Source organism: Abramis brama, assembly GCF_963993115.1.
Source record: "Abramis brama genome assembly, chromosome: 14".
In the NCBI taxonomy this organism is placed as follows: Eukaryota; Metazoa; Chordata; class Actinopteri; order Cypriniformes; family Leuciscidae; genus Abramis; species Abramis brama.
The window spans coordinates 16,529,092-16,541,445 of NC_139976.1; positions in this window are offsets into that span (position 1 = coordinate 16,529,092).

A 12,354-nucleotide genomic window follows, 5' to 3' on the forward strand; every position below is an offset into this window, starting at 1 on the left:
TGGCCGAAAGTGATAATCCATTAAATCATATTTTTAGTTAATGTATATGATTTTTCAGCCATTTTGCCTAAAATCCTCTTTAAATGTCTTTAATTGCTCATTGTTGCAGTTGTTCTGACACTTTCAGCCATGTCTTGTCATCTTATTCTGCTTGTCCCCAATAATTGCTGCTTGCAGCTATATTTTACCTTTATGATTGTTAGAGTAAATACTGCAAGCTATGAATCTTAATGATTTGGGAACTGTAACAACAGGAACTCTTGTGAAGTTGGTCTGTTGTGGCATGGCAATCTGAGGTGTTGCGTACCGTGGTTAGCTGGCCGGATGCTAATGTCAGGGTTCATGCTGAGTGATATCAGTGCCTTTCTTTCCTGTATTGTGTACAATGCTTTTTTAGCGCAATTTTCCCCCGGAAATTGCGCTGGTTAACTCATGATTTCTGTTCTGTGCGTCTGTGCGCACCAGTCTTGCACTTCTATCTACTCCTCAACCAGACCACCTAGAGACTTCGGGTTTTCGGCATTATGTTAAGGAAGGTCTAATCTCGGGAACGCACAAAAAAAATCCAGGAAAAGATTTACTATCTCTTAGTGTTGTGATCCCATGAGGTGAGAAAATTGCGCTAAAACACTCACCGAGTTTTTATTACTTGTTTTTTTTTTTTCAGAAGCCTCTCTGACAAATAGTCAGTTTTAGTACAGTTTTGCCATCTATACCCCAACAGTTTCTCCTGTTTAGAACACATTTGTGCTGCTCGTCTGGATTACTATAGACGGAGATTATGCTCGAGAAGAAGTTCGACAATAACCCCGCCCCCAGCCCCCGACGTAAGCATGACGTGGTTAAAGAACGGTTCTAGTCCAGCAAAGAGTTGGTGCCGCTTTGGAACCAATTTTCCTGGCCGAGAACCGGTTCTTTGGCTGTCGAAACACAAAGAACTGGTTTGCGAGTAGGCACCGGCTCCGAACCGGCACCAGCACTGCCTTGGTGGAAAAGGGGTAACCGTGATTGTGATTGCAAAGCAACTCCCATAGCAATTTACTACAGTAACTGCACGACGCGATGCTGTGCCAGGTTTAACAGCAGGAAAAAATATTATCTTGTGACTGATAAAGCCTATTCATCAGTTAGTGACCTCTACCTGACATTTTACAATGTGTCAGATGAATAAAACAGACATTTAAATGGATAGATCACACAAAAATAGAAATTATTTCATCATTTATTCACCCTCATGTCATTCCAAAGCTGAGTTTCTTTCTTATGCAGAACAAAAGAAGATATTTTGAAGATCATGTCAACTTTTTTTGCCCATACAATGAAAGTCGATGAGGTTCCATCAACGTTGGACCCCATTGGCTTTTCTTGTATGAAAAAATAATAATAATTCAAAATATCTTCTTTTGTGTTCTACAGAACAGCTGTGGAAAGTAAATGGCTGAATTGTCCCTTTACCCTAGATTAAATTAGAAAACGGACATTTCTAAGGTGATTTCCTCTAGTTTAACAAATAAAAAACAATTAATTGAAGACAGCAACACTATCAAGCAAGCATCACGGCAGTATTTCAGCGTGCAACGTGAGCCAGGGCCGTGCTCTTTGGGCTGTTACCGAAAGCCAGCAACTTTTGAAACTTTGACTGGGTGAGAGTCCATCTGAATGGGTGAGAGTGAGGCCTCATGTGTCAGTTTCAGTTCTCCATTACTAGCTCCAGCCTGTCAACATGTGTCTCCCCTCAGTGAGCAGATCCATTCCAAACGTGAGGTGTTTCCTTCCTTCTTCACTCACATTTACTGTTTTACCTGCGTATTTTCACTATCATCATTTTTTTAGGATACTATCAAAACTGAACGGTAGTGAAGATGGAGTATGGAGCAGTTGTTGATTTTATGTTGGATCATGTCAACTTGGATACTGAGAGCAGGTGTATGTGTAATTACAAGTCATGGTCTTTACATATTAAACTAAGGGTTTGATTTGTACGGCACTGTAAGAAAAAAGGTTACACTTTATACAATCTAACTAGTAACTACATGTTCCAACATACTTCCAACTACATGTCAACTAACTCTCATTAGAGTTTTAGTAGACTGCTAGGTTGGTGTTAGGATTTGGGTTTGTAGAATAAGTTTACTAGAAGTTGGAAAGTTATTCATAGTCAGTCGAATGTCTGTTGGAGGAGCATCACACGAGTTAGCAGATATTAAGCAGACGGTATACTAATACTCCAATGAGAGTTAGTTGACATGACTTGTAGTTGCAAAGTTAGTCGAAATTATGCTACCAAAAAAAAATCTAAATATGGGTAAAACCTCTGTGAAAAAAATCATATGAAACGTTCAGTACATTGGGCACTATTTTTACAAACATTTCTTAGTGTGGTAGCTAGATGTTAAAATATGAGCTGTCGAACTGAAATGCTTTTAATTATCCGTTTGTGTAATGTCATTAAAAATAAATTTGAATTTGAAAGGAAATGTCATTTGTTCTCCCTTTTATCATTTCGTTTTCGTTTCGAGTACCTGAGTTGAACACTAGGTGTCAGTGAAGCTCCTGCAATAAAAAGACTTTTAGTGCATATAATGTGGCCTTGTCGACTAATTAATTAAATATTTAAGATTGTTAATGGCCTTCCGTTTTTCTGGATCTGACTATGATTGTTAGGAAACAAAACTGGATATTGTTCTCTTGGCAGCTTTCACAAATAATAAGTCCTTGAATGTAGTCTCATTGATAATATAATCACCTTATCCTGTGCTGTCTTTGATAATGTGACTTTGAAGCCCACTGTCATATTCCATGCAGTGTTCTTCAAAAGGCAGTCTGCCAATTATTATTATTATTATTTTTTTAATCTTCTGTCCCAAATTTAAAAATATTAATGCCTACGGTATGGCTTTCCTTAATGGACATCAATGTATGTAGGCCTATGTAAATTATAAACCTAGTAAAAGGATGTCAATAAATGTATAGGCCTATAGTACTGTACGTATGTTATAATAGGCTAAGCTATAAAATGCAGCACTGAGTTCTATATCCTGCAATATGTAACAGGGGTCCCTTCTCCATCTTCACCAAGGGGTCCTTGGGCTAATGTTTGAAGACTCCTGTTCTTCTTGATTACACTTCTGCTTTGTAGTATGTAGTGTCTGTTTCATTCAGTAGGGGGCAGTATATACTACAAATTGACGCTAATCCAAAGTGGCATTTGCCACCTAAAAATAGGATTTGCCTAGACGATAAAGGCTCTTTATATTCATTACATTTTAGCCTAGATATTTAGCAGATGTAATGTTTTATTTTAGAGGGTAAAATTAATTGCTGTTTACAGGGATATTTTGTCACCTGGGTTGGTTTACTATTTAACATTTGAATCAGTATCAAGGATAATGCAAGACTCTGTGATCTTTCATTTGAAAATACACAAAGGCTGCTTTATCTTTTGCCACCCACAGCTCTCATTCTGTCTTTCTTTATGTCCTCAAATCCTCATGTCCTTGACTTTCTTTCATTCTCTCTCTCTCTCTCTCTCTCTCTCTCTCTCTCTCTCTCTCTCTCTCTCTCTCTCTCTCTCTCTCTCTCTCTCTCTCTCTCTCTCTCTCTCTCTCTCTCTCTCTTGTCAGGTTCTACCCATCAGTTCAGTCAGCTGGATGGGAACATGGCTTAAATCTGTGCACTGGGAACACAGGGAACCCCATGGGTTTTAAAATATTCCTCACTTTCCTCTGCAATGCGTTGGCATTTGAAGTTGCCTCTCTTCTGACAGAAACGTGATCTCTGTGATTTAAGGGAGCTCACTTTGAAAGGAAGCACATGTTTATTAAAAAATCAGCTTTCAAAGCTCAGGATGTGAAATATAGATGCCCTGTGGTGTCTTATAGCTGTTTATGCTTGTGTACAAGTGCTTTTTTTTTCTTCTGAAACTGAAATATGGGTAAGCGGATTACATTTACACATTTTTAAATAACCCAACAAATGAGTACTATGTGAGGATTGTGTCCCCCCCCCGTGTGTAAGGGCATGCAGGAGACTCGGACACTACAGTCATGTCCCACTATCCAAAAAATAGAACTACTAAAGGGGAGGTTGCACTGAATTATGGATATAAATAGAGTTGCCCCTGATTAGGTGCAATAAACATGAAGAATTGATCCCTCCAGGATCTCTATGATGGAGAGGACAACCACTGCTTTGGAGAGAGGCCTAAAAACATGATTTTAAAGTAGGAAAGCATATATGAATGGGAAGTAAACTTAGTTGCTATGTGTCACATTGTTTTGTATTGACATCCGTAATTAATAACAGGTGTCTCTCAAGGTGTTATCACATTAGCAAAATTTTGCGGGCAAAAAGGTCCATTGAAATGAAGCACAGCTCACACAGAAAACACTTTCAAACTAAGGAGCTTTTTGTTGGTTAACCCATTGAATTTCTATTGAAATGTCTGGATTTTGCTCAAATTTGCCAAACAATCAGAAATGTGACTACACCTTCAGACTGTCCTATTTACAGTTTACATGGTATATTCGACTCACAACTGTGTAAATGAATAACTGATTTCATGTTCAAGTTGGCCTTGCACACTCACCAGGGTCGAAAACTATCGGGGCTTGGGGCAAGAATGCCACCGAAATTAATAAAACGCTCCCAAAATTCAAGATATATAGGGCAAAAAATTAGTCCCTATGAGTTCTTGTTTTTAAAATAGGCTATATTTATATGTTTATAACTCAGGATAGCCTATGTTTTCCTGAACATAAGCACTATTGCAAACGGGATAGCCTATTGATTTTAAACAACAGCAGACCTATGGCATCTGAAAGTTGTGTAAATGTAAGTTTTTGATGAATTTTTTCTACTTTTTATGACAAAAAAATTACTACTTTAGCAATTAAATATTCTTAGTTATCCCCAAAGCTCGCTCTATTTTGCTGTAGGTCTTTAACCATTATGCTTTCGTAAGGAACCTTAATGCTCAAACGCTGCCTGCAAAGTCATATCCTGATAAGGCAACAAGGCAACAAGCTCAAGACAAGACACAGTTACTTGCAGTCAATTGTCCTTAAAGCAGCACTATGCAGTTTTTTTTTAGCTTAATTTGAACAGCTTCGGAGTCATTGGAATGGTTATATGACATTTTTCGGGTTGAATGGTGGTCGTCTCGCACCCACCGCCTCTGAGCCGAAAAACCACACTTGCAACTTTGTTTGCGTTAGGAAGTATCGCGTGATATCAGGTCTCGCGATGTAACGAATTGCTTTACGGCACTTCACACATACACTATCTAAACATTTATATGCTAGCCTTCTGTGTATCATACATACCTCAGTGGACATGGCTCTGTGCGTTCGCCGGGTTCTTTGAAAACAAATGCAGAGAAGATGGGAGGGGGGAGAGTCGCCAACGAGTTTTGACGACAGTGTTGTCAAATATCTATTCCGAAGCTGTAGGAGGAGCTCTATAGAGAAACCCGCAAGCAAAAAGCGAGAAAACAGCGAAGAAATCGGCAAAGCTGCATAGTGCTGCTTTAAATAAATTAGCCGTTTTGAACAGGTTGTTTGACTGAATGATTGACTCACTCATTAAGACAATGATTTGCTGCCACCTACTGGCAGTCTTATTTTTATTTCATTTTTCTATAGGCTATTCATGTCTCGCGCCTGCAGCTGTTAAAAATCATATCTGCGGTCCACCATGCTGCAAGAAAGACTGTCCGCAATTGATGTCATTTACGATTTACGCTTTCGATTAAATTTCATATTTGAAATTTGACAACAACTGTATCATAAATGTAGTTTCTTATGTTCAAAATGCGTTTAATAAAGCTTGTACATTCCTAAGCGCATGTCAGAACAGTGGCTCTTTCTATAGCAACCGGAGCTTCTAACAGCAGCTGCAGTGACGCGATGACTTTACCAATCGGCGATTGGCTCTTTTATTTAGAAGGCGGGACTTATTCTGCCATTTTGCGCATTGCACTTTCTCCCGTTCATAGTATATACGAGTTCACTGTCTTTCTATATATAAAGTCTTTGGTGAGCTGTGCTTTATACATCGCTACACTGTTGACAACATACCTTTTTGCCTGCTAAATTTTGTCTTAGTGTCACTAACGTGTCAAGTATCTTTCCTAATTTTGACATAGATGTGAATATCAGCTGTAACCATGTGCTAAATCTGTTTGTGCTAAATACATTGTTACGCTGTTGACAATAGATATTATGCTAATGTGACCACCTTAGCACCATCGTAGGTTTGCGCCTCTGGTCTGATGGGAACTGCTCCACAGCTAACAAAAATATGTTTCTAAGAACGTTTTGCTAACGTACCCATAAAGTTATGACAATGTATTTCTGAATGTTCTCATAATGTTCAAAACGTCCAGTTTTTAATTTTTATTTTTTTTCTTAGTTATGTGAATGTTAGAGAAAACTTTAAACCATCTGAAACAAGTAGTAAGTTGTAAAGTTTGAAAAACAGACGTCCAACAATTTTTTTTTCCAGATGTATAAATAAAGTTTTTTTTTCTATTGTTTTGATAACAAATACCACATAACTTAGAACGAATATTCGATTATTATTACTGGAAGAAGGTTTGAGAGAAACTTTGAGAGAACCTTGCCAGAATGTTAGCCATGTTAGCTGGGTCTGTGCAGCGATCATTAAATCTAAATCTAAAACCTTTAAATAAACCGCAGTTTATATCTCTGTGAGTTATCGAAACCCCACATGAAAACACGCAACACACATGAATACAGAGTGACACTGTATTAGTGATCTAGTATGATTCCATTCACACAGCACATTTATCGAAAAAAATGCAGTAATGGCATCAGTTCTGTTACAAAATGCAGCTGTCACTCACTCTAGTAAATAACTGAATTGGGTGTGTAGCCTACATAACCGTATTTAGCACTGACAAGACAACTGTATTCTGCTACTGCGTGAAACCGAGTGGTAAATCTTTCGATGTCCATGATATATATAGCCTGTAAATTAATTTTCACAGCTTTGTACAACATTTTATTGCTTTCATTCTCATATAGCTTGTTTTCACCTAACACTGTTGTCATCATAACTTACACAAATTACACTTTCATTCGCAGCTCTGAACTGACCACATTTTACCTCAGGCTAACCACAGTGAAAGCTGTCAGGTAAAAAAAAAAAAAAAAAAAAAAAAACGACAAAGATGAATTTGTTTAATATCTGAGGGATATTAGGTGGTCACTGGTACAAACTTTGAGATTACTTTTAATAACTTTATATTATGAGACATTAATCATGTCATGTATGAACATTCAAAAATGATTTAATAGTGAATCTCTTTTGAAACAAAGATGTGCTCTCACAAAAACGATTGCAGGCTTACAGCTTATGTCCCTGCAAAAATAAGTAAATTACTAGAGCTCCGATTAAGTACACATTAGGAACCAATTAGCGTTCTAAGCATAAGGATTAGCATTAGCATCTCAAACGGTTAATCATACACTTATCATCAGGCTTCTTAAAATCACTTTGTCATAAATAATGTCACTGCCCATTAGAGCAGATTATGCACACTTCCACTACAGATCGCCAGCACACACACACTCTGTATGTTTGTCTATGTAGCAGCCGTGGGGTGAATGCATTACATTTATTTTTGGTAATTTATTAATTGAGGGTATGTTTACACAACAATGATGTACAAAAAACGGAAAGGTTTTTCTTTGCGTTTTTTCGCGTTCAGACAACAACGTTGTCAAAATGATCCCGTTCACACGGATCTGCGAAAACAACTAAAAACTCTGTATTACGCTGCCAGGCCAGTAGTTGGCGATGTCACTTTGTAAAGAAACACTACGCGCCTATAGACTGAACATGTACTACGCATGTGAGTGACATCACCGTTTTCACAAATTCGAGTTTTTGTAGTTTACACTGAGACAATAATGGTATCGTTTTCAAAAACTTTGAAACCCATTATTCAGGGCCCCAAAACACTGTTGTCGTGTAAATGTACGGCCAAAATGCATAATATTTTTTTCTGTTTTTAGTTGAAAATGGTGCTCCTCATACTGTATATGAGTATTAAATATAAAATAATGATTTTTAATATGTTATCAATTTATATTATAATAACTAATTATGTAGGCTATTTTATTTTCAAAAGTAAATATTATATTACAATGCTATACATTAATATAATTAATATTTGTATTCTCAATTTTTATTTATTTATTGGAAAGGTCTGCAATAAGGAATATGACAGTGTTGTGTCCCTCACTTGTTTTTGAGTGGTTCAGTCTTCTAAGATTAAGTACTAAGATTGGCACTGCCTCTTTAATGCCTCTCTTTCTCATTGGTGAAGTTCTGTTGTGTTTAAGTTCACAGTATGTTTTTTACACAGTAAGTAAATTGAAGTTTTACATTTAATATCTATTATCACATGCATGTTTTCCCTGTACAATTTTCAAGCAGTAAACATGAATGGTTTTATTGTATTTCAACATTAGGCAGAGCATTAAGAGTGATTAATCCATTCTACAATCCATTTGTCATGGTTGCAGGGATGCTGGAGCCTATTCCAGCATCTTGGGCCAAAGGCAGATAATTAAGAGAGATCGTTTTGTCATATTGATTCACAAGGTAATTTCCACTGCTTGATCTCTGTCTTTTGAAAAATGTAGACCTAGTGAACTCAGTCTCCTCATTCACACATGTGTAGACAGGCAATTAAAACACATGTTGATTCAATGCTCTCTTGATAATCACTCTCAGGGAAGGCTCTAAAACTCTCCTTAAGAGATCACATTAGCTACCCTTGCAATCAGATTGATTTTCAGTGTTTTTATTGTAGGAATGAGACAAGCACAATGACATACACAAGTTTTCCAATATTGCGGCATGTCTTGTGTGTTTCACCTCTGCCAGTAGGTCTAATTGATTCCTGTTTTGTTTTACTCAATCAGGTACAGAAAAGCTTTAGGGTTTCACTAACACTTTAGATAAATCACTTTTGTCATTTGTCTATATACAGTTGTGTGATATAAAGCAGTGTTTCTCAATGCCAGTCATCACGACCCCAGAATGTTTTTAGATGTTCAACACAATCAGGTGTTTTAATTAGTAAGTTCTGTCATGAAACTAGATGGCACAGGCTAATAGGTCCTTAACTCAACCTTCTTGCAATCACATCATTCTCTATAGGGCGCAGCTGATTGGTTCCTGCTGTATCCGTACTTGATCTGCAGCAGCAGCAGAAACAATAACCAACAGCAGCAGCAGCAGCGTAACAGATCTATTCCGCCAAGACCAAAATATATCAACATTGTCATATCCATTACAATGCACCAAACACTCAGAGAGTCGTCATGACAGAACTAAACATTCTGGTAGGTGGGTCCCTGGGACTGAAGTTGAGAAACACTAATATAAAATATTTTACTTCTTGTGGAAACATTGCTAATTTGTTATAAAGTACTTGCACCTTAAAAAAACAAAGGATGCAAATTAAACTTGACTCATCCTGATCCTAATCCAATTTTATACATTTTTGCATTTATCTTTGAGTATATTTATATTGATGTTTGAATTGTATTGGGCTTTTAAACTGTCTTTGCAACACTGAAGTAAAGGTGAATGTGGCCTGTGGGACTTTGGCGAGTTGCACATTAAAATCAAGAGGTGATTTGTAAAATTCTGGGAGAACATGAAGCTGTCTCTGCCAAGTGGAAACCTGGTGGTCACAGGGCTTTTTATTGGGGTTAACAACATGGTTCTTCTAATGCCCTTCATGCCTTTACATCTGCACATTAGAGAATTTCATTATTTCATTTCCAGGGTGGCATACAAAAAGGTGATGTATGTGGGACGCGGAGACACACAGGATGAATGAATCTATTATAGAGATGTTATATGGGCCATCTCAAGGGAAAGAGCACATCATGCTTTGTGCTGCACAATTATACAATGTGTTTTTACTCAATTTCTTTTGCACCACTGCATGTCTGATTTCATGCTTAACCAGAATTACCCAGTAGCCTCTGATGACTCTAAGCCAATGGAGTGAGCTGTCACTACAACTCCACTCTTGTTTTTATCTTGTTTTACAGTCTTTCCTGCTTTTTGCAGTTATTTGGTGAAGATCTATTTTAAAGCCACTAAGCCTTCAATTCAAGAGAACTCCATACCAACTATGTAAATCCTATGTTTCGACTAAAGGCGAGACCTCAAGCTCACCTTTACTCTCAGCTCAGTTATGGTGTCTGCCAATGTGAGGATTGGCATGTTAGAGTCACGTGACAGTTGCTCCAAAAACGGTTCCAGATGGCTCCCTTTATACAGAGCTAAGGGACAGTGACAGTGTTTGCTCTGGACTGGCAGATCATACATACATGCAGAGCATGCTCTGTTACACGAACCTTCCCCCTCTCTGATAAGAACTGAACCTCCTCAGATCAGTTGATGGCAGTGCAATCCATTATGTGTCTGTATGTGCAATAATTTAACAGATTGCTGTCCGTCACATCTCATTAAGCTGTTGAAATACACTGCATCCACTTGTACTGTAGGTGACCATATATTTCAGTGTAGCAAGGCTCTCTCAATTTGTACAATTTGTTGTCAAATTGTCGCTGTTACAAAATCGTAAAAGACCTAATGATGCACTACAACGGTTGATTATTGTTTACAACACAGAATGAGTTCATGTCACAACTTCCTAGTCCTTGAATTATCGCACCATTTGTGCTATTGCAAAGTGATGGGCAGTTTAAAGCTTTCAAGTAATTTACACAATACCTTCAGTTTAGCTATCATCAAAATATGTTTTTCCAATAACAAGCTACTTTTCCAATAAAGCAAGGCTACATCGCTGTTTTTTGTTGAGGTAATAATCAACACACACTCTTATTGAACTCTCATATAAGTCAGTTTGTTCAGTTTAAAAACCAATCAGTGAATTGCTATTTGAAATGAATGGACTGATTCAGAGTTCATTTGCAGCACCTCATAGTCCAATTTGGGTGAATTGATGTGTTCAAATGATAATGGTAAAGAACAATTCACCATCCATATGCGTATGCATTCACATCTTATTTTGTAGCAAATATTTATTTAAATTATCCTGTTTATTACTAGTCTCAGCCTCAGACGTCACACCCATGGATCATTGCCTGAGTGTCTGATGCATATGGCGCGCAAAACAGGAAACATTTCAGGAGTTTCGAAGTCGTCATCTGGTTGAATTCTACAGGATTTCCGGGAGACGTGCATCAAATTCTTTAACGTTCCGCCTGGTAACAAACCCTCTCATGGAAGATGAAAGCCGTTGTGTTTACAACTGTGATAATGAGCGCTTATACGGAAGACGCTGGATTTTCAAAAGTATGTGAAGTTTGTGGACAAAGACTTTTAAAAATACATCCAAGAGTTTTACACGCTGGTCTATTATTGTAGGACGTTACATTTTCACACCCCTAAACATGATGCTGAACAAAACTAACTGGGATTGGTTGCTTTACATGTCAATCAGACAACCTCTGTGTGGTCATTGGCCAATGAAAGCTGCTCCACCTAGTAAAACAGTACTTTTGGGAAATATTATGACACTTTTAAATAACTATTTTAATATATTTTACAGCGTATTTCTTTCCTGATGGCAAAGCTGAATTTTAAGCAGCCATCTTCAGTTTCACATGATCCTACAGAAATTAGTCTGATATGCTGATTTGGTGCTTAAGAAACATTTCCTCTTATTATTTATGTTAAAAACAGTTGTGCTGCTTAATATTTGTATTTTTTTTATAGAAAAATAAGTAAAACTAGATTCATTTTTTTGAGGACTGTTTGATCACGAATACACAGTTCAAAAGAACAGCATTTATTTGTAACAATGTATTTTTAATGTAAAAGTTCTTCTCACTTTTGATCAATCGAATGAGTCCTTGCTGAATAAAAGTATTATTTTCTTTAAAAAACAAATCTTACTGACCCCAAACTTTTGTACAGTAGTGTCAATATTGCATCTTCTGATATTCTTATATATTTAAAAAGATATTTCCTTCCTAAATAACATAAGAGTATTTGTCTATTTTTTTTCTAAGTGTCGTTTAACAACTTTATAAAGCTTTAAGCTTCAAAGTTGTAACGTAGCTTCCACAAATATGGTGGCAGGGAAACTGTATGATATAGTACGTGCTATTACTGGAGCTTGGCTAAGGACTTTGCACAAAGGTATCTAATACCTGCAACAAAACTCCACCAGCACAAAGCACCAGCCACAGTCACAGGAGGGGTCGTCCGTCTGTTCTTCCTGCATGCATCACCCTGACAGTCAGAGCCGAGCTTGCATTTGCGGTCCCATTAGTG